Source organism: Halichoerus grypus, chromosome 3, assembly GCF_964656455.1.
Source record: "Halichoerus grypus chromosome 3, mHalGry1.hap1.1, whole genome shotgun sequence".
Classification (NCBI taxonomy): Eukaryota; Metazoa; Chordata; class Mammalia; order Carnivora; family Phocidae; genus Halichoerus; species Halichoerus grypus.
Window position 1 is genome coordinate 3325546 of NC_135714.1, and position 21465 is coordinate 3347010.

At 61.9% G+C, this 21465-nt stretch overlaps 1 protein-coding gene across 18 annotated transcripts in view; it reads left to right on the forward strand.

Annotated features, from left to right (window-relative positions):
* Window positions 1–21465, forward strand: part of ABLIM2 (actin binding LIM protein family member 2) — a 147115-nt gene that overhangs the window by 13456 nt on the left and 112194 nt on the right. The window lies entirely within an intron of this gene.

Sequence of the window (21465 nt, forward strand, 5' to 3'; positions counted from 1 at the left end):
GAGGAGGAGAGGGAACCTGGGGACTCGGTTCTGCAAAGTACAGACTCCTGGCTACTCTGAAAATGCTGGTGGGGTCCACGAGTGTGCCGGTGATTCCGACGATGATTCGGGGCCAGATTTGGGGCCTGTTGGTGTCACATCCCTTGCAAGAGAGAAAAGCCCGAGAGCTGGTGTGGCCTGGGCCAGGGAGGGCTTGCAGCTCCCTGTGGGTGAGAGAGGGAGGTGGGAGTGACAAAGGACTGCAGTGCCGAGGCCCTGGGCCTGTCCTCCCCTCCTGCTGCCGAGCTGTCTTCCTGGCCTTTCGCCCCCTGCACTGGGGTTCCTTGAGGGCCACGTGGGGTCGACCTCCTCTGAGGGCCCAGGGACCCCTTGAAGCTGGCTCAGGCACGGGGCGCTGTCCTCGGGGCGGGAGGGGGCACCTGCCTGCAGCTGGGCAGGAGCGAGGCCAGGGTGCAGGTGAGGCCCCCCTCCCGTGCAGCAGGACTCGCACCGCAGCCTGGCCACAGCCCTGCTGTCCTGGTCAGCGCACCTAAGAATAGCAGAAGTGGCCTCTTTTCAGGCTTTACACATCTTGAATCTGTGGCTCTTCGGGTCCTGGGGTGGTGTGTGCGATCCGTGAAGCCCGGTGACGGGGCGTGCCCGGTGGGTCGGAGCTGGAGAGTCATGGCAACGGCGGAGGGGCTCGGCCTGGGCTGCTGGGGCCTCGGTGCCCGGGCCCAGCTGGGGGCTGGTGGGGCAGCCGCACGAGGCCCACGGGATCCCTGCCCCCTGGGGTGCGGTCCTGCGGGGGGGGGGGGGGCTGGCCAGGGAGCAGATAAGCGCGGGGGCGGGGCTTCGGGGCCAGAGACCAGTGAGACCCAGGGACCCTGGGGGACGGGTCTCAGGCCAGTCCCGAGACCCTGGCTTTCCCAGTTCTGGGAAAGAGGGTTAGGCCAGGAGTAGAACCTCTTATTTCCCACAGCGTGCCTGACTCTGGGGCCACAGCGATTTGGAGAGGACTGCCTCTAGCCGCCGGGCTCTGTGGCTTGCGGGGGTAGGAACAGTCACTGGCCACCGTGGCAGCGACAGGACAGCTTTGGCAGGCGACACGGCCCCCTGGGCCAGCATGGACGCCTCCCCAGCACTGCCGCGGAGGAGCCAGGCCCCTCCCTGTCCTCCCTCTGAGCAGGGTGGTGCTGGGGTGGGAGGGGCGCTCCGCGGAGGGCGGTGCTGGGGTGGGAGGGGCGCTCCGCGGAGGGTGGTGCTGGGGTGGGAGGGGCGCTCCGCGGAGGGCGGTGCTGGGGTGGGAGGGGCGCTCCGCGGAGGGCGGTGCTGGGGTGGGAGGGGCGCTCCGCGGAGGGCGGTGCTGGGGTGGGAGGGGCGCTCCGCGGAGGGTGGTGCTGGGGTGGGAGGGGCGCTCCGCGGAGGGTGGCGCTGGGGTGGGAGGGGCGCTCCGCGGAGGGTGGCGCTGGGGTGGGAGGGGCGCTCCGCGGAGGGCGGTGCTGGGGTGGGAGGGGCGCTCCGCGGAGGGCGGTGCTGGGGTGGGAGGGGCGCTCCGCGGAGGGTGGTGCTGGGGTGGGAGGGGCGCTCCGCGGAGGGCGGTGCTGGGGTGGGAGGGGCGCTCCGCGGAGGGCGGTGCTGGGGTGGGAGGGGCGCTCCGCGGAGGGCGGTGCTGGGGTGGGAGGGGCGCTCCGCGGAGGGTGGTGCTGGGGTGGGAGGGGCGCTCCGCGGAATGTGCCGGGGCGTTGGTGTCACTTCCTGCGGGGAGCCCGTGAGCAGAAGCTCTTGCTGAGACGCTTGTCCGTTCTCTGTCCAAGGTGACAGATCCCCTCGGCGCTCAGGCCCAACATTTGGAGATTTGGAATGCGTGGGCCAGCGCGTGTGGAGGAGGAACCCTGGGGACGGCGTGGCCAGCCAGTACTGTGAGCGCGTTACTGACAAGTGTCCTTTTACTTAGCGCTCGAAATCACCCTCCAAATAGGTCTCCTGGGCACAGACCTGCAAGGGGATCCGCTCCGCATACTAAACGCGTCTAACCTGCCCTCCCCCGTAGCGTCACCCGTGGAAGCTGAATTATTCAGATATCGATTACTCGATTCTACTTGAACAAATAGACCCGAATCGCATTCGTGTTTGGGAAAGGCCGTTCCCCTGGGTGCCCACGAGCTTCTGGCGAAGGGAAATGAATTGCAGGGGGGACGCTCTGAACCCGGCCCGGGGGGCTGTGGTCTTGCGCAGGAGGACGAGGGGCTGGTGATTAACGGCAGGGCACGTCTGGGGCCCGGACCGGCGGGGCCACGCGGGTCTTCCATAAGATTATAGCCCCTGCTTCTTCTGAGCTCTGGGGTGTTTGTGACGCCGTTAGTTTTCCCAGAATCCTCAGGAGTGGGGTGGGGTAGGCAGGAAGCCGAGGTCACCTGGCCAGAGGGAGTCAGGGCTGCCTGTCCCCCAGCCCCGGGCCCCAGCCCCGCCCCCAGATGGCTCTGGGAGCACGGGGGTGTGTAGAAGGTGGCGGGGCCGGGTGACGGTCAGCTGAGCCCCAAGCCAGGTTGAATCCCCTTGGAGGAGCAGTGTCCGCCCGGCATCAGGTGTCCCCCGACCATTTCAGTGAGAAAAGAGGTTTGAAGGACACGTTCACACACCCAGGCCCCATCTGCACTGATTCGAACACCCTGGTGCTCACAGCACGCTCCCTGACCCCCGCCAACTGACCAGCCGGAACCTCTTCCTTTGCTAACCTCCACCACCAGCTCTCTCCTTCCTCCCACATGCATCCGGATAGTAAGGACCTCACCGAGGGGCCCCAAGCTCTTCCGGGGGTGTCCTCCTCACGCGTGTTTCTTAGAGTTGATCTATTATCTTTGTCATCCCCAGGAGGACGGACAGTGGCAGAATAATAGTATCACAAATGACACGCGTGCATTTTTGCAAAAGCCGATGGATGAACCGGAAAGGAACAGTCTGGGGCTCCCAGTGCCCAGGAGCACCCCCAGGTCCCACTGCTGTATTTTCTCCCTGCTCTTCCCTCTGCGTGGACCCTCGGTTGGCACGCCATGCCTTCCTCCCCGCACACCGCCCGTGGAGTCTGCCCCTAACCTTACGTGTGGTGGCTCCAAGCGGGTTTTCTGTGCTTCGTTGGACCCATTCTCTCTTGCCTTCACTAGGTGGAGAGTAACATTCCGCCGGGTGGACCGCATGTGCGTATCCGTTCATCTGTTGATGGACACCCGGCTGCTTTTGGCTGTTGTGAATCATGCCGCTGTGAACCCAGGGGCGTCCAGATCTGTTCGCTTTCCCTTCCTTTGGGCACAATCCAGAAGCGGGATCGCCGGATCAAGGGACGGACTCCTGGGCTTGGCTGAGGGGCTGAGACCCGGGCCCTCCCCACCGCAGGGTCCGTCACCTCCTCGTGAGTGTCCGTGCCCAGGCCGTGCTGAAGCTCTTGGGGTTTCCTCCTCCTGCCCCGGGGGACCTGCTTTCCGCTGCCCCTGCCCTGCTCCATCAGCCAGTGTCTGCTCCCTGGGCGACCTCCAGCCGGCTCCCCCTGATCCCTTCCCCCTGCTGATGTACATGCTTGTCCCCTTGGGTGGGCGTATCTGTGCCCTTCCTGTCCACCTCCCTCAACCAGGAACTCCACAGGAGGCCCTTTGTCTCCCCCTACTCTCACTGACCCTGTCCACCCCCATCGTGGCCCCCCGCACCCCTCCGCCTCAGAATCCTCAGAACCAGCGTGCACCTGCTCGCCCCTAAAGGCCTGAGCCGGCTTGGGGGTAGTGACCCAGGGCCACGGCTCCCAGGACCTGGGAAAGTGTCTGCATGAGAGCGGGGCAGCCTGGGGTTCCCCGAGGCCTCAGCTGGGAAACACAGCCATACTTGGGAAAGTTGCACAGTCCAGGACGCGACTCCAGACACCAAGGTATATACCTAGCCGCACTGAGCTGGAAAATGTGCTCACTTTCTTTCCTTCACTTCCCTTTGTCCCTGTGAGCGTGATTCAGAGGGTGGCCCCTGTCGTAAGCCCTGCTCAGACGACACGGGGACACGGGGCCTCCGGTGGGCGAGGGACATCAGGGGCAGCCCCTCTCCCTCGGGCTTTGTAGTTTCTCTGCCTTCGGCACAGGAAGCGTCTATTGACACATTTTGTTTTAATTGTGGTAAAACCTATCCAACACAGAATTTACCATTTTAACCATTTTTACATGTCCAGTTCAGTGGCATTTAGGGTGTTGTGCCGGGATCCCCAACCATCCCCAGAACTGTGTCGTCTTCCCAGACTGAACCCGTCCCCAGGGGACACTAGCTCCCCACCTCTTTCCCGGCCCCTGGTCCCCACCATCTGGTTCTGTCTGTGGATTTGACTGCTTGGGTCCCTCGTGTAAGTGGAGGGTTCATCCATGTCGTGGCATCCATGTCATGGCCCGTGTCCTCTTTGAGGCTGAACAATGCCCCATTGCCCGGACACGGCACATTTTGTTTATCCTGGTGGTGGACGCTGGGGTTGCTCCCATTTCGGCTGCGGTGAATCATGTGCGGTCTTGGTTTTAGTGGTCCTGTCAGCAGCTCTGCGGCGGGTCCTGTGGCCCTGCCACGAGTGGGGACCAGGCGCCAGGCCCTCGCAGAGCACGTTACATGTGACTCTCCATTCATCCCTCCCCCCGGCCCTACCGTAGCTGGGTGCTTTTTGTGTCCCCAGTGCACAGATGGGTGCTGGGTGGAGGACCAGCCACGTGTGGCACGCACATCACCACGATTCCTGGGGAGCACCCAGTGGCCTGTCTGTGTTCGTTCTCTTGCTCGATGGTTTGCTCATTGAGCCCCAGGTGGGTCTGTCTCTGCCCTGAGCTGGGCTGGCCGAACGGGGTGCGTGGGGCCCCGTCCTGACTCACACAGAGGAAAGGCCAGGTGACTGGCGAGGGGGCTCGGGCTGAGCGTTTTGGCAAGCCCTGCGACCTGCGTCGGAGGAGCGCAGGCCCGTTGGCCCCACGTGTGATCAGATCTGCAGCACCCAGTGGAGGTGAGGATGCGTCCCTGTGCACCTTTGCGCGCACGCGCAGGTAGACCCATGGGAGATGGTCCGGGAATGCAGTTGCTAAATGGGAGTATCTTCTGGCAAACCGCTCTCCCCAGAGGCTGTCCCGCATTGTACCTTTACCGAAAGGGGCATGTGAGTCCCTTATCCCCGTCCCCTCCTAGCCCAGCGCAGGACAGTGTCCATCTGTTCACATTTGCCAAGCAAATAGGAAGGGGCTCCTCCCAGTTTTGAGTCACCCCCCCCCGGTACTGGGGCGCCGAGAGCATTCTCTACATTTCCGGGCCACTTGTCTTTCTGCGGATTTCCTGTTCCCTCTTTTTTGCTTATTTTTCTATCGCTTGCTTGTCTGTCTTTATGGACTCAGGAGGCAGATGGGTGTGTGGGCTGTGTTTTGTCAGGCGGGGAGATGAATCGCTGTTGAGCTCAGGGCAGGATGGCCTCCCCACGGGCCGGAAGGGCGAGTGCTCTGGGAGGGGCGCAGCGGGCACGTCGTGGGGTGTAGCCACGGGGGCGGCAGCAACGGTCACCCCCAGCCCAGCCTTCTCACTGGCCGGATTGCCCTGGTGGTGGCTCTGGGGGCCGCCGAGGTGCCTGCCCCGCAGCTAGGGCCGTCCCTTGGGCCTCCCACAGCCTCCTGTTGCTCTGGGCTCCTCCTGGCCTCAGGGTCCTCACAGCTGCTGATCCCTGTGCTGGACATGCCCCCCTCCCCACCCCCACCTGCTCTGAAGATTTTTCTGTCTTGTTCCGAAGCCGGCAGAGTTTAGTTTCTGTGTCACCTCGGGGAGGCCCCCCGGGCCCCTGGACACAGCAGAGGTCCCAGCGGGGCCGGTGTCCAGCTCCGGAGCAAGGAGTTTGGTCTCCATCTGGGAGGCCAGAGGAGCCCCCGGAGTCGGCACTCAGTGCTGGAACCCTGGGGGTCTGGCAGGGAAGGGAGACCACCAGGGAGGGGAGGACCAATGAGGGTGGGGCAGGGTCTCTACCAGGAGAGAAATGGGGGAGGCAGGGAGGCAGGGGGCAGAGAGAAGGGACGCCCTTCGCAGTGCAGGGGAGAACACGACAGGGGATGTCCACGCTTTGTGCCGGCCGCTCCGAGGCCGTGGATGATTTTGCTGAAAATGGGAATGCCTGTGTTCCGGGTCAAACAAGGTCCCCAAAGAGATATGCTGAAGTCCTAACCCTGGGACCTGGTACCCTGGGATGGGACCTTATTTGGAAGTAGGGCTGTTGCAGAGGTAACTAGTTACGGTGGGTCGTGGTGGAGCAGGGTGGGTCCGATCCACGGTGACAGGCGTCCTAATGAGAACAGAGACACAGACAGGCAGACAGACACACGGACACAAGGCTGTCCTGCAGCTCTAGGCCGAGAAGCAGGATGGCCAGCAACACAGGTGCTGGAGGGCAGGGGCGGTCCCCCCCCCCAAGATTCCAGAGAGAGCGTGGCCCCGCCCACACTTCGATTCAGGACCTCAGCCTCCAGAACAGTGAAGACATAGCTTTCTGCTGCTTAAGCCCTCAGTGTGGGGTCATTTGTGACCACAGCTGTGGAAAAACGATGCCATGGCTAGCTGGGAAAGACAGACGTCATTTGCCAAGGGCCACTGCGTGCCAGGCTGGGCGCCAGGTGCTTTCACATAAAACCTGTGATTTATCTCCCTGCAGCCCGATAAGTAGGCATCCCTATTTTACAGAAAAGGAGACTGAGGCTCAGAGAGGTTAAGTCTCTGGGTCAAGGTCACCCAGCAGCTGAGCCATGGTTGCAAACCCGGGGTCTGCCTGAGTTGCAGAAGGAGAGGTGAGCGTAGTGGTGGGTGGGGGCAGATACAAAGGGCTCAGCATTCTCTTTTCCCATTATGAGTTGCATGGGGGGCTTCCAGGCAGAGGCGTCCAGCATGCAGCTGGTGTGGGGGCTGAGTGCTCCACAGAGGCCAGGGCCAGGCCTTAAGAATCCCTGCCTGGGGCCTGGATGATGTCGTGCATTCCTGCAGACCTAAGTTTTTATGCCCCTAAAAAAGTGTTGGCATCTTCCTTGCTTTACAGTGACCTTGAAAATCTCTACCATCTGTTGGAGAGTTCCAGGCCCTGATCTCATTTGTTTCTCTCTTTTATTAGTGTTGGTAAGGATGTGAGTGAATGCCCTGACGGAGCGGTGATTGGGGGAAGCAGCGTGGGGCTGTCGGGGAGAGAAGGATCACGCTGGAATGTGGGGCAGGGGCAGGGGTATGCAGGGAGGAGGGCGAGGAAGCAGCGGGGGATCCTTGCAGGTGGAGAGGCTGGGGCCGCCTGGGACCATGCCCTCCTTTCCTCTCGCCCAGAGCCCCTTCCCAAGCCACCCGGTGAGCCCCACTGCTGCTGGGGTGCAGGCTGCTGCGTGGGTGGCAGGGGGAGGACTGTCCATGAGGCAGGGTGGCCGGGACCACGTCCTCGAGTGTGTGTGTGTGTGTGTGTGTGTGTGTGTGTGTGTGGAGGGTATCCTTCTGGGCGCCTGTCCGTCCGCCCACCCTCGCTGTGCAGAAAGAACGCATTTCTCTCTGTGCTTTAAATCACTCGGTTTCGCTCGGGTCCCCCACCCTGGCAGGTGTGGAAGTTGGGATAGAACTTTCTACGCTGCTGGTGGCGACCCATTTGTGGGCACGAAATCAGTTCAGTGGGTCAGAGCCACGTTGGTTATGTAAGAAGTGGAACTGAGTGGAAAAACCGCAGGGCACATCGTGAGTAAGGAGAGCGGGTTTGGTTTGGCGAAAAGAATTGTTCCATATGTACTTGCCCATAAGCTGTTGCTGCACGTGGCAGCTAGAGAACGACCCCCTCCAAAATAGACCAGGTCCTCATCCCCGGGACCTGTGAGCATGGGCTTATTTGGAAAACAGAGTCTTTGCAGATGGGATTGCGTGAAGGACGTAGCGGTGGGATCATCCTGGGTTACCCGCGTGAGCCCTGCATGCAGCCACAATTATTCTTAGAAGAGGAGCAGAGGGAGGTTAGGGGCAGGCACCCAGAAAACAAGTCCACGTGGCCACGGAGGCAGAGATGGGGTGACGTGGCCACAGCCGAGGAGGGCCAGCCGCCCCTAGAAGCTGGAGGAGGCAGGGAACAGAATCTCCCCGGGGCCTCAGGAGGAGGCAGTCCTGAGGACACCTTGATTTTAGCCCAGTGGCACTGATTTTGGGCTTGAGGCCTCCAGAACTGTGGTAAACCACTGACTTGTGGCAGTTTGTTACAGCAGTGTGTGAGACGCATACACCGCGAGACAAACAGCCCAGCGCTCAGAGGCGTAGACGGGGGCCCGCGTGCTGGCTGGGGCTCGGCTGAGCAGGCCGGGCTCAGTGTGGCGGCTCCGCTCCTTCTCGAATCTGCCTCCTGGGACCAGAGCGCTGGCCCAGGAATGTTCTCCTTGTTCAAGGGTAGAAGCATGGTAGGGCAGGTGGAGAACACGTGAGGCGCATTGTGGCACATTGTCACTGCCTCCAAAGTGTCACTGGCCACAACCAGCCACGTGAGCAAACACGAAGTTATGGGGCAGGAGGATGCTCTGTTCCCGAGCTAGACTCTAGCAAGGCTGAGGATGCTCCACACCCAGTCCTCCCACAGGTGTGCCCACCTGTCCCCACAGGGCCACTCTCTGATGGGCACGTCCCTTTCCAGGTGCTGCCGTGGGAACAGTTGGCAAGCCACCCACCAGGGACAGAGAACCCGGCCCTGTGCTTTCAGTGCCCTCGGCCCTGAGGCCCATGGGTGTTCATGGTGCTGGGTCTGCCTCTCTTGACTCTCCTGAGCATCTGCCCAGAAGTTTCCAGGTGGGGCAGGAAGCTCTTCTGCACACCCCACATCTTTAGAGCAAAAGAGGGGTTCCTCCTGCAGGGTCTGGGGAGGGGAGAGGGTTGTTCCCCCAAAGCCCTGCGGATCACAGCTCTAAGATGGATGTGCAAATTGCAAATTAGCATAAGCCCATGGGGGTCCTGGTCCCTGGCCTTCAGACCACATTGGTGACCCTGAAGGCTGAAGGCTGAGGCCCAGGCCAAGGGGTGGGAATCCCCCATGAAGCTGGGAATCCATAGCCTTTCCTCCCCATGGGCGCAGGGTGCAGGCACCCCTCCACCCCTCGGCCCTGGGAACCACCTGAGGCTATAGAAGAGGAAGCCAGGAGTCTCTGAACCCCGGGCCTCTGGGTAAGGGATGCCTCTACCCCCAGTGTCCCCATGAGCCAGGGGCAGCCTCCCAGGGACCTGACAGCCACTGCAGTTGGGGGAGCATGGTGCAGGGGGGCTGGGACTCTGTGGGAGGATCCATGCCAGACACCAGGCAGCTGGGGGCTGGGGCAGACACCTGGAGAAGAACGGAGCCCAGGAAGGCACCCAGAGCCAGGCCTGCACTGTGATTTCTGCCCGAGGGTCCCAGAGTCCAAGAAGCCCCCCACTGTGATGCAGCCCCTCTCTCGGGAGGCTCATCTGACAGCATTAGGGCAGATGTGGGTGTTCTGGCCTCCAGCCGAGATGGACTGAAGGTGTCAGGCCTTGGGGAACCCTTGGGGACCTTGGGGAGGGTGTGGCCCTGGGCTGGGAGGCTCTGTGGGGGGGGCCAGGAGGCAGAGGGCTGGCCCCTGCTGGACGCTCTCCTGGGGGGAGTCAGTGGGCAGGTCCATTCCTGCTGTGTCTTCAGGCTGGGAGCCCCAGGTTCCACTTGTTGGGGAGGGGAAAGGCTCATGGGACCCCCGCCGCCACCAGCTCCTTGCTGGGTTTGGGGTGGGGGTGTTGCTTGTGGGAGGGAAGAGCTGTTACCCAAAGCCACTCTCGGGACACTTGTCTTTCTGCCACCTGAGCAAAATCCTTCAGCGCTGCTCCCGGTCCCCAGGGAAAACCCACTCTTTGACTGGGGGCCTAGGATGTCCTCATCCCTGCGTGCCTTCCCACCCCACCGAGCACCCCAGGCCCAAGCAGCAGGGGTCTTCCGCCTGCCGGGAACATCTCCCCTCCAACCTCACGCAGGCCGTTCCTGGGGTCCAGAGGCTAGCTGCCCCTTGGCCTCTGCATGTCTGCCGGTCCTTTCCTCCCGGGCGCCCTCTAGGCCACTGGCCACACACAGAGGGCCCTGCCAGACCCTCAGGCTCAAAGCCCACAACCCCCTCTTGTTCACCAGAGCTGGCTGCACCCCACCTGTCTCTCTGCCTCGGTTTCCTCTTAGGGACAATAGGGATGGGATGGCTCCTGCCTTGGGTATGGGGCAGCATATGGGACTCGCTGAGTGCTCAGAGGGGAGCTGATGTCATTGTCACCGTCTTGGTTTCTGCCCCAAGCTGGGCACGGGGATGCAGGGCATGGATCGCGGAATCTCCTCTCATTTATGGGCCAAAGAGGATATAATTCCGTGCCTGGGATGCATGATTTGTGCCCATGCGTGGGTCCCACGGGCCCGGGTAGTAATGCTGCAGACATGCCCCGGGGGCTTCCCGCAGGAGGCTGCGGGTCACCAGTCCTGTTCACTGGGTGGCGAGGTAGGCGTGTCACACCATCGTGGCCGATGACAGATGAGGAAAGCTCCACCCCGGCGGACGGCACCTGCTCCCGGCTCCTCAGCGCTGGGGGATGAGGCGGTTTCTGCTGGGGGTCTGCAGAGGGGTCACGGGGCCCACCCCGAGCTGTGGTTCGCCCCTCGACCGTGGTATCCGGCGCCGGTTACTGGGCCCGCATGGGCCACGCCCGTGCGTTCTCTGCGGCTGCTCGGGGTCCAAGCAGCGCTTACCATGTGCGCGGCTGGTGGGTCTAACGCTGGGACATTAAAGCCGAAGCTGGTGGAGGGACAACGGGGACATGTGCGGCCAAAGCTCCTCCAGCCTCGGTTTCCCCACGACACGGTGGGGCTGTGTAGAGGGGTAGAAAGGTCCGCCCACTGCCGTGTCCACCCAGAGCCTTGGCATGAGACCTTATTTGTAATAAGGGTCTTAGCAGATGTGATTAAGGTAAGGATAGCAATGAGGTCATCCATCCAGTGACTGGTGTCCTTACCAGAGACAGAAAGGACACACGGACGCACAGGGAGAAGCCACATAAAGAAAGAGGCAGAGGGGGTTGTGACATGACCCCAAGCCTGGGAGCGCCTGGAGCCCCAGGAGCTGGAAGATGCAGGGAAGGATCCTCCCCGGAGCCTTCGGAGGGAGCGCGTGCGGCCCTGGGAACACCTCGGCGTGGGGCTCCTGGCCTCGAGAACCGCGGCAGCATAACGTCTGCTGTGAAGCCCCCAGTGTGTGGGGCTCTGCTAGGCGGCTCCAGCTGTGGGCGCAGGCTGTGACCCCCGCCGCCCCGGGGTGGGCTCGCACCTGCTGCCCGCACCTGGCCGTGGGCCTGGCCCTCCCGCCCCTCCTCCCCCGCCGCGTGTCTTTCCAAAGTCCCTTTCCCGGACGGCTGGGAAACAGGTGCATCTTGGGGGGGTGGGGGAGTCTATTTCAGTGTGTCAGGAAGGGGTTGGCCCTGCCCTTCCTGGGGCAGGAGGGTGGCAGCTCCCACGTGACCCTCCGGCGCGTCCATCTGGAGTCGTGTGGGCCGCAGAGGCTCTCCTGCTCAGCTGCTGCCCGCGGCCTCCACGGGCGCCGGTCCTTGGTGTGGAGGCCATGCTCCATGGGGATGCCAGGAGGAGAGACAGGTAACTGCCCTCATGGCCGAGACCGTCTGGCTGGAGGGGGAGGCTTGCTTTTCCAACTAGGAGCCTTGAGTCCCACAGATAAGCTTTGGGGGTCTGACACGAAGGGAGGGAGGCAGTCTGATTGAGCTCTGCTGTTTACAAAGGTGGTGAGGGGTCAGCACTTGTGAGCGCCAACTGTTTGCCAGGCTTTGGAGGCTCACTGTCATGGCGGCTCGATGACAGCCCTGTGGAATGACCCATTTTACAGATGAACAAGCTAAGATCCGGGAAAAGGGAGACTCCGGTCCGACATCACACAGTGGTGGGCTCTGGGGCCCTCAGACCCCACCGTCTGGGCCAGAGTCCCTGGGCCCACGGCCCCTCTGCGCCCTCCTCCCCTTCCTTCTTTTCTCCTGTAAGGGGGTGCTTGCAGCCAGGGCTGATTCTGCTCTCCCCGGGAACATTGGGCGATGTCTGGAGGCACTTTTGTTTGTCATACCTGGGGGAAGGGTGCTCCTGACACGGGACGGCCCCCGCAGCAAAGACTTGTCCAACCCAGAATGTCAGGTGAGCCCAGGCTGGGCAACCTGCTTGAAGGGGTGGTCATAGAACCTCAGTTCCGCTGGCGCTGATGGGAAGAGTCGGGCCGTCACCCGCTTAGATAACAAACAGTGATCTCCTCACCGGCTCAAACTCGGGACTTGGCAACAGGGCCAACAGCGAGGGTGGGGGGAGGAGGAGCTGGGAGGGGGCTCGGGGAGACACAGGAGACACATGGGGACGGGGGAGCAAGTTTGGGGAGGGAGCCTGGACCCCAGGAGCAGAGGGAGGCCAGGGCGCACGGGGAGAGCCTCTGGGAGCCGGGGTGCGTGGGGGCTGCCCAGAAGCCGACCGGTGAGCTGCGAGGGTCTCCGGCCTGGCCTCACTGCGCCCTGGGCCGGGCACCTCACCGCTCCTGGGGGCCTCAGGAACCCCCTCTGTAACCCGGGGTGACCTGAGGCTCCTCTTCCCAGGCTGTTGTGAGCGGGCATAGCAGATGCCTAATACTCGCTTCCCCAAAGCGATGGCCACCCCCCCCGGCTGGCCATATGCAGCCCCGTGCGGGGCTCCCCTCCCCGGCCTTGGCGCACCGGCCGGCTGGGGGGCCGGCAACACCCCCCGGCCTGGAGCGCGTCCCGGATTGTTCCGCGCTTACCAGAGGTCCCGAGACCTGCGGCACGTGAGCACGACGTCCACGTCAGCAGTGGGGTTTGCGGGCCGGCGGCGGGGCGGCTCTCGGCCGGGCACACCGTATCCTTCCCGCCGGACGGTGGGCAGTGATGCCGACGGGACAGGGCAAACAGCAGTCATCAAAAGTGGCACCAAGCGCCGCTGTTCCCGCCTCACAGATGAAGAAACGGCAGCGAAGGAAGGGTGATTCCGTTTTTGTGAAATTATAGTAAAGGCGGAGACAGCTCGCGGCGGAACCGTAGAGGACGACGTCGGCAGAAAGCTCGGCGCCCTCAGATGAAGCAGCGCTTTCTTAGGCACGACGCCAAGGACACGAGCAGCGAAAGAAAACACAGATCAATTGGATTTCATGAAAACTGAACATTCTTCTGCTGCAGAGAACGTCATGAAGAAGACGGAAGCAGCTGGTAGAGTGGGAGATGGGGTTTGCTGACCTCGTGTGGGATTAGGGACTCTCACCAAGAACAGTAAACAACCCTTAGGACTCAGTTCTGTCGCCCGGAGAGATGGCCACAGGACGTGGACCGAGGGTCTGAGCAGACGAGTCTCTGAAGGAGACACGCAAGCACGAATGAGCACCCCTGGTCGTCCCGGATGCGGATCAAGACTGCCGTGGGCGGCCACCGTGCACCTGCTCCACAGCCCGGTCATCCAGACGTGGATGCGGGGACTCTGGACCCTCACCCGCCACGGCTGGCGGGAAGGGCTGACGGCACAGCCACTCGGGAAGAGGGCTGGCAGGTCCTCCAGTGCTGAAACACAGAGTCACCGTATGAATGGCCAAGTCCCAGTCCACCCCTACGGAGGTACCCAAGAGACAGGGGCACCCATGTCCACCCCGAAGGGGCTGTGCCTGAGTCGTCATAATAGCCAGCAGGTGGAAACAGCCCCAGAGCCCTTCACCCCATGAATGGACCATGGGGCGTGGTCACATGATGGAATAATAGTGGCCCTGGAGAGCCCAACTCGCGCCACAACGTGGATGAAGCATGGAAACATTCTGCATTCTTCCGAAGCCAGACGCAGAAGGTCCATGTGTGTGAAATGTCCAGAAGGAGCAGATCTGTAGAGACAGAAAGTACATCATCGGTCACCAGGGGAGGGGGAGGGGGGGATGGGGAGGGACGGCACTGGGCAAGGGGTTTCTCTTCGGGACGATGAAAATGTTCTAAAATTGATTGTGCTGATTGACACACCGCTCTGCAAGTACGGATGACCTTGAACAACACAGGTTTGAGCTGAGTGGGTCCACTGAGACGTGGATTTTTTCAGACATATACGTTCGGTACCATAAATGTGTTTTCTCCTCCTTATGCTCTTTTTCACAGCACTTTCTTTTCTCTAGCTGACTTTATTGTGAGAATACAGTGTATCGTACATGTGACATACGGGATATGTGTTAACCGACTGTTTCCGTCCTCAGTAAGGCTCTGGTCGACAGGAGGCGAGTCGTGTTAAGGTGTTGGGAAGTCAGAAGTTATACTTGGATTTTCAACTGGTTGGTGCATCTAACCCCTGTGTGTTTCGGGGCTCAACTTTACACTCAAAATCATACAACTGTGCCTTTTAAATAGGGGAATTGTATGGCCTGTGAATTATATCTTGATAAACTTTTCTAAGAGCACACCGAGCCCCTTCTGCCAAGCGGGGTAGGTTCTGCTCAGGAATTTAGGAGATTGTTGGAGACACAGGACATGAGGACAGGCTCTGCTCCCTGAAAAGATCATGTTGTTATTAAGTCGTATCGTGGATCCTGTCACGTCACATGTCGTAGGCGTGTGTCTGCGTGGTACATGCATGCACATAACATGTTCGTGGCACAGAGTTGCCGCCCGGAATGGCCACCGAGCTGAATGGTGGTTAACCTCAGGGTTGAAGATTAGCAGGGGATTTTAAGTCTTCTTCGACTTCTGGGTGCTGTTTGGGTTTGTGGCAATGAATAGTATTATTTCTGTCCCCCCAAAGCAGCTATTTTTGTTGTTGAAACCTAAGGAACTGTTGTCTGGGGGGGGGGGGCGGGGGCTGGGCTCCCACACAGCACTGGGTGACATCCGGAGGCCACACCTCCGGGCCTGACCAGGCGGAGCAGGGGGCCCGTCACCGTGAACGGGCTGCGGGACCGGGCGTAAATGAACCCCAGTCCGCCCGAGTTCGGAGGCCAGATGGGACCCACAGACGTCGGTTGGTGCGCAGGGGCCCCGTCGGTACAAGTAAAATGCTCCGGGGGACGTGGGGTTGGCAGAAGGAGTGGGAGCATGGTGTGCGTGTTGAACCCTCCTGCGCGTCTCAGCTTTCCCTGGGCGCCCGGCCAGCACTCTGGATGCCCGGTTTTAATTAGACGCTCAGGACATATTTCCCCTGCCACCAGCCTTCCGTGGACCAGCGAGTGGGAGGACGGCGCAGGAGGAGACAGATCGTGCAGGGGCAAAGGCCTGGAGGGACAAACCGGCCCCACCAGTTAGGGGCTGTGTGATCTCACCAGGCTACTGAGCGTCTCCGGGCCACGGGCTCCTTCTCTGCGGTCGGGGGTGGTCACGGAAGGCCTAGAGCCGGTGTGTCTACACGTCACGGATGGAGGGCATCGTCACGTCCGCCCCGAACCGACCTGCGTTGTACGGCTTGCGTTTGCTTGTGTACTTCCAGAGCTACCAGATTACAGGGGCTGTAGTTTGTCTCAGCAGCAACCACTGCCCCTTCTAGCTCAGCTCTGCTGGCAGCCCCACCCCCCCCCCCGGGAGGCACAGGGCCACCCAGCCTCACCCCCAGACCCCTGCCGGGCTGGGAGGGGCCACCTGTGTCTCGAGGAAGGAGAAATCTTTGCACGGGAAGCTCACGTATGTTTGCCTTTGGGGGACGGGCCCATTGGCACCCCAGCGATGCAGCTGAAGGCCTGGGTGTGTGCTAGGAGCCCCACGTGACAGGCGAAGTAGGGCTACGTCGTGTGGCCCCAGGTGGCCATACACGTTCCCAGATGCGTTCTGCTCTTGGACACGGCAGGCGTGGGGTTCAGAAACGGAAGGTGGGTGCCGGCAGGTGGGACACGGAGCCTGCACAGGGAGGGCAGCGTGGGGATTCCTGGGCGGGCGCTGGGGTCGGACTCTGCCCGTGCCTTCCGACCAAGCCACAGGCCAGCCCCGTCTGTCTGGCAGATGGTGTCACCCTCGCCAGGCCCTGGCGATCCCACGGAGGAAGGGAGAGCAGGGGCCTGGAAGCCCCGGCCAGACATCCCGCAGGCTCCCCACCCCCTCCACAGACTCACCCCTGCGTCCTGGGTGGACAGAGGAGACACGGCATTGAGCCCCAGGGAGCAGGTGGGGGAATTTTATTTTATTTTATTTTTTTTTTTTAAGATTTTATTTATTTTTATTTTTATTTGACAGATAGATAGAGAGCACAAGTAGGCAGAGTGGCAGGCAGAGGGAGAGGGAGAAGCAGACTCCCCGCTGAGCAGGGAGCCGGATGTGGGGCTCGATCCCAGGACCCCAGGATCATGACCTGAGCCGAAGGCAGCCGCTTAACCGACTGAGCCACCCAGGCGCCCCAGGTGGGGGAATTTTAAATTGAACTTTGGAGTGGACCCATCAATTTGCCGTGGGATTTGGAGGCTCGGGCGCAAGTAGCTGTTTTTAGACGCGGGGGGATCAGGGTCTCCATGTGCCATGCAAGCCCCTGGGGCAGCGGGAGTATGGGGATGACCTGGCCAGGCATTGGGGAGGGTCAGGCAGGGATTAAAGACCACAAGGAAGGGCTGCCAGCTGACAGGGAAGAAAACAGAGGGCTCGAATCCCACTTGGGCAAAGGAGGGTCCTTCCAGCCACGCTGGAAGCCAGAGCCGGGTCCTGAGGTTAAATGGGCGCTCGTGCCCAGCACCCTGAGCTGCCCGGTCCCCAGGCTGCTCCGAGCAGTAAAGACAGGGCAGCTGGGAGGGAGGTCTGAGGAGCAGGGGCCCCATGGAGGCAGGTGAACTGTCTTGTTGGAAGACCGCACACACCTATCAGGTCTGGGAGGGCCTCGCCTCCCCAGAGCTGGCCCCTCCCACCCAGCACGGTGCATGGGGGAGAGCAAGGGCTGGTGAGACCTGGGTCCAGTCCTGGCCTGGGAACCTGTCTGCCCATCTGCAAAGTTGTCAAGAGAGGCCAGTTCCCAATTGTGCAGGATGAAAGGATGAGTGGAGTAGAGGTGACGGGTGCTTAGCAGGATCTGGATTGTGGGTAGCGTCCTGCTGGGCAGCAAGCAGGGAGGAGAGGTCGGGGGGGGGCAGTGACCTCTCAGATCCCCGTGGCCATCCTTGCTGGATCCGACTTGCTGACCATGGATGGTGGGGTAGCGGGGGCCCCGTCCAGGCAGTGTCTCCAGGTCATACTGCAGGCCCGTCTTCAGAGGCCTGGGCAGGAGGGGGGCAGCCGGGGATCCTGACTGGCCAGCGTGCACTGGGGGCATCCTGGCAGGCCCCTGGCCGCGGGCCCTACACTGGCGGGGTCTCACGGGAGCTGGCCTGCTGAGGCAGGGCCTGACGGGACCAACTGGGCCCTCCCAGACCCCCTCGGTGGGAGTCCGCAGCTGGGGCTTGCGATGGGGCGGCCTGGGTTCAAGCCCCAGCCATGCTCCTCGCCCGCGTTCCCTGCTCTGTGATGGTCACCAATGGAAACCCCCGAGTGTAGCACCTGGCACTTAGCCCGGGCACAGGGACTGAAAGACGATGTTGTCACACACATCACTGTCACCGTGCTGATGCACCATGCACTGCTTCAAGTCGTCAAACGTGTGTCCTGTTCCCATTGGATTTAAGGAACGTTTATTGGGCATCTGCCGGGTAGTGGGCCTGACCAGACAAGGTCACTCACTGCTGCCAGGGTGGCTGCTCTGGTCCGTGGCGGTGTGACGAGAGGGACAAGGGACTGGCCTGGAGGCCTGGAGCCCCGAGCCCTGCGCCCAGCCCAGCCAGACTGTGTGTGTGCCCTGGGCGGGGCCCGCCCCTCTCTGCCGTCGGCCGTGTCCCCGGGGAGTGCGGGTGTGAGGAGGGGCCCAGATGCCCGCTGCGCCCTGACCTTCCGGAATGCCACCCAGGAGATCCTTAGATGCCTCCCCGCTCAGGAAGAGCCGCTCTTCCGGCCATGAAGTGACACCCTCAGGGACGTGGGTGGCCGGGACTCCTGGACCAGCTGCTGCAGGCGTGATGTGTGCTGGGACTTGCCAGAAGCTCAAGCTGGAGTCTACTGAGCCCGGTGGCCAGCCTGAGCTTGTGGCCCACTGCCGCGTGGCTCCCAGCTCTGCCTCCAGAAGGGGCCCCCCGACCCCCAGCACACTGAGCCCCCACCACGAGCCGCCCCTGCCCCGTCACCTCCTCAAAAAGCCCGGCGTGGGGCCACATCATTGTCCCCCTGCGGATGGAAAACAGGCCTGGAGGAGGGACACCGTCACATCCTAGGCCTGGCTTCCTGCTCTTTCCACGGACTGGTCTCCTGGGGTCGCGGTAACAAAGTGCCGCAGACTGGGGCTTACCCAGCAGACCTCTGCTCACATCCCGGAGGCCGCGAGCCCAAGATCAAGGTGTCACCAGGGTGGTTCCTTTGGCGGCCGTGAGGGAAGATCTGTCCTTGGCCTGCAGATGGTGGGCCTTTCCCTGCATCTGCACGTGGTCCCCTCTGTGCGTCTGTCTCCATGTCCTAACGTCCCCTGTGTGTAAGGACAGCCGTGACGACCTCACTTTAGCCTGACTGCCTCCGTGAAGACCCTGTCTCCAAATCAGGTCATAGTCTGAAGTGCTGGGGCTTAGGGGTCGACACAATTCGGCCGTCACAGATGGGCTCTTTCTGTGGCCTCCCGGGATCTCCAACCTTGGACAGCTCGCACACTCCGTCTGGAGGAAGGGAGACTCAGCTGGCTGGGCGGGTTTTCCTTTTCCTGCCTCCCCCATCAAGTTCGAGGCTCATTCCAGGCTCCGTGGGGCTGCCTGGGGGCCCCACAGCTGTGTGTGGCCCAGAGCGACTTTGTCGGAACGTGCTCCCCCATCCCAGGACAGGAGGAACCACGGGGCCCGGGGACCTGACCGCTGGCCCATGGGGCCCTGGGGGTCTGCACTCGGTCCGCTGGGATCCAGAGGCCAAGCTGTTCTCATTCAGATGGAGACCAATCTCTGACTCCCTGACCTCCCTGGGTCTAGTGGGGTGTAACCCTGTGAAGCCCCCCAACTCACCCCCCGCATTAGTGCTGGGGATCTGGGGCCCTGCCTGAGGCGGGGTGACCCAGGATTCACACCTACACTGAGGCACCTCGGAGGCCAGGCGCGCTGGGACAGCGAGCATGACCCAGATGCTCTGAGGTGACCTGGGTCCTTTGTCCCCAGCCCTGTACTGGCGTTTAGGGGACCCTGGAGAGCGCACGGGAGCCTCTAGTGGGGTCTCCAGCAGAGGGGGCCAGAGGGTCACTGACCGTTTGGGGAGAGGTGATATGACTCGTGCAAGGTGGCTGTCGCTGGTCCAGGGGGACACTGGGCAAGCCCCCCGCCCCCGCATACCTGTTTTCAGGTCTGTCAAGGAGGTGGAGCATTCTTACGGGATCTGGGGCACCGAGGGGTGCGGTGCCCAGAGCTCCAGCACGGGGCTCAGCACACGGGCTCCCTGTGAACGCGCCGTCAGTACGGGGGCAGCACCGGGCGTGGGCCTTGAAGAAGCTCGGCTTTCATAGGTGGAGGGGGGACGAGGACAGCACTCCCCAGAGGGGGTGGTGGGAGCCAGGGCCGGTGCTGGGGCGATCAACAACAACTCTGGGAAAGAGTCCGGGGTCAGGGAGCAGTGGGAGGTAAGCCAGGGAACCAGCCGGGCAAAGGGCTTGGAGGCGTGGGGGTCCGTCTGCGGGCTGAGCTGAGTTCTGGTGGCTGTGGGGAGCCATGGAAGGTGATTGAGCGGGGCAGGGACCTGAGCAAAGGGTGCCTGTGCTCGAGGCCACTCTCCGTGATCCTGCCCCTTGCCAGCTGGGAGAGCTTGTCCTGGGGGCTCCGTTGTCCTGGCTGTCCCCTTGTGGTGAGCTCGCTGGGTTCAAGGGGACGCTTTCCCACTGGGTCAAAATGGGGACCTACTCAGACACTTGGGACTTCGGCGCCAGGTAGATTAGCAGGAGGAGGACAGACCTGGGGTTGAATCTTCACTCTGCCTCTCCTGGCTGCACAGCTTTGGGCTGGTTAGCGTACCTCTCTGAGCTTGGTTTCTAGCTCTGCCAAATGGGTGCAAGAGTATCTACCACAGGGTGGTGGTGAAGACTCCAGGCAAGGTCAGGCCAGACTCTGGGCATTTCCTTCCCCGGATCAAGGCGGCTAGCACCTCCTCGTGGGACTTGGGCTATGGAGGGAGTGACTTTCCTGTCTCCGGAGAGGTCCCGAGTGAGCCTCAGGCAGGCTGTGTGCAGAAGTAGGGGGGACACCGTGTCAGGACTTGGGGAGGGGACTCTGGGGTCTGGTTGTGGTGGCATTCGGTTTTCTATGGCTACATAACAAACTGCCCCAAACCTTAGGCACCAAATGTCCATTCTGTTATATTCACGGGTTCTGAGGGTCAGAAATTCAGAAAGGCACGGCAGGGATGTTTTCTGTCTCTGGTTTCATCTGGGAAGATCTAAAGGCTAGGGGTGACCCGAGAGCCGGGGACAATGGGAACCTCTGGAGAACAGATCCACGTGCCCCCTGCATGCGGTCGCTTGGTATTTGGGCTGGTTGGGCTTCCTCACTACATGGCCGCTGGGCTCCAAGAATGAGCGCCCTTAAAAGCAAGGCAGTTTATGGCATTATGATCTAGTTTGGAAGTCCATGGTGTCGCTCCCATCACATCGTTGGCCGAGGCAGTCCGAACGTCCACCCATGTTCCTGGGGAGGGGGCCTCAGGCCCCGCCGCTTATGGAAGGCGTGTTAAAGCCACAGTGGAGAAGAGCTTGTGGGACGGACGTCTGCGTCCAGGGGCTGCTCAGAAGCCCGCTGAGGAGCTCAGAGGGATGAACGTCCCAAGGTCTCCAGAAGAGCGGCGGTCACATCGCCAGATGCTGAGGCATGCGGTGTGCAGGGGGAGACCGGCACGTGCCCACAAAGGTTGTGGCTCAGTGTGATATGTGTTGATTCGTCCCATTTATGGAGCACCTGCCAGGTGCCGGGTGCTGGGCTGGGTGCTGGGCCCCCACAGTGAGCCAGGCGTGGAGCCCATACCCCTTCAGAGGAGAGAACTTCAGAAAGACGTTCAGTGCAGGGGGGTGAACAAGAGAGGAGGGGCGGCTCACCCACCCAGCAGACGTTCACTGCTGTGCCCTGGGCCGGCCCTGAGCAGGGCACAGAGGACCGCCGGTGGGTCGGCCCCCCGGACGTCCTGGTCCAGGGCTGATGGAGAAGCTGCGAGATGCAGGCAGGAGTTGGCCAGTTAGGGACTATGAAGCGTTTTCACATAATCAGTTCTGTCTGCAAACTTTGGAGCTCGAGCCCGGCATCCACTGCTTAGAACTCCGGCAGAGCGGAGCGGATTGCGGACAACTGACCACTGTCTGGGCTTGGGGCAGGTCAGGGGCTCGGATGAGCCCACTTGGCTCCATAGGAGAAACCGGGGACCACATCCATGGGGAAGCGGAAGAGGGCC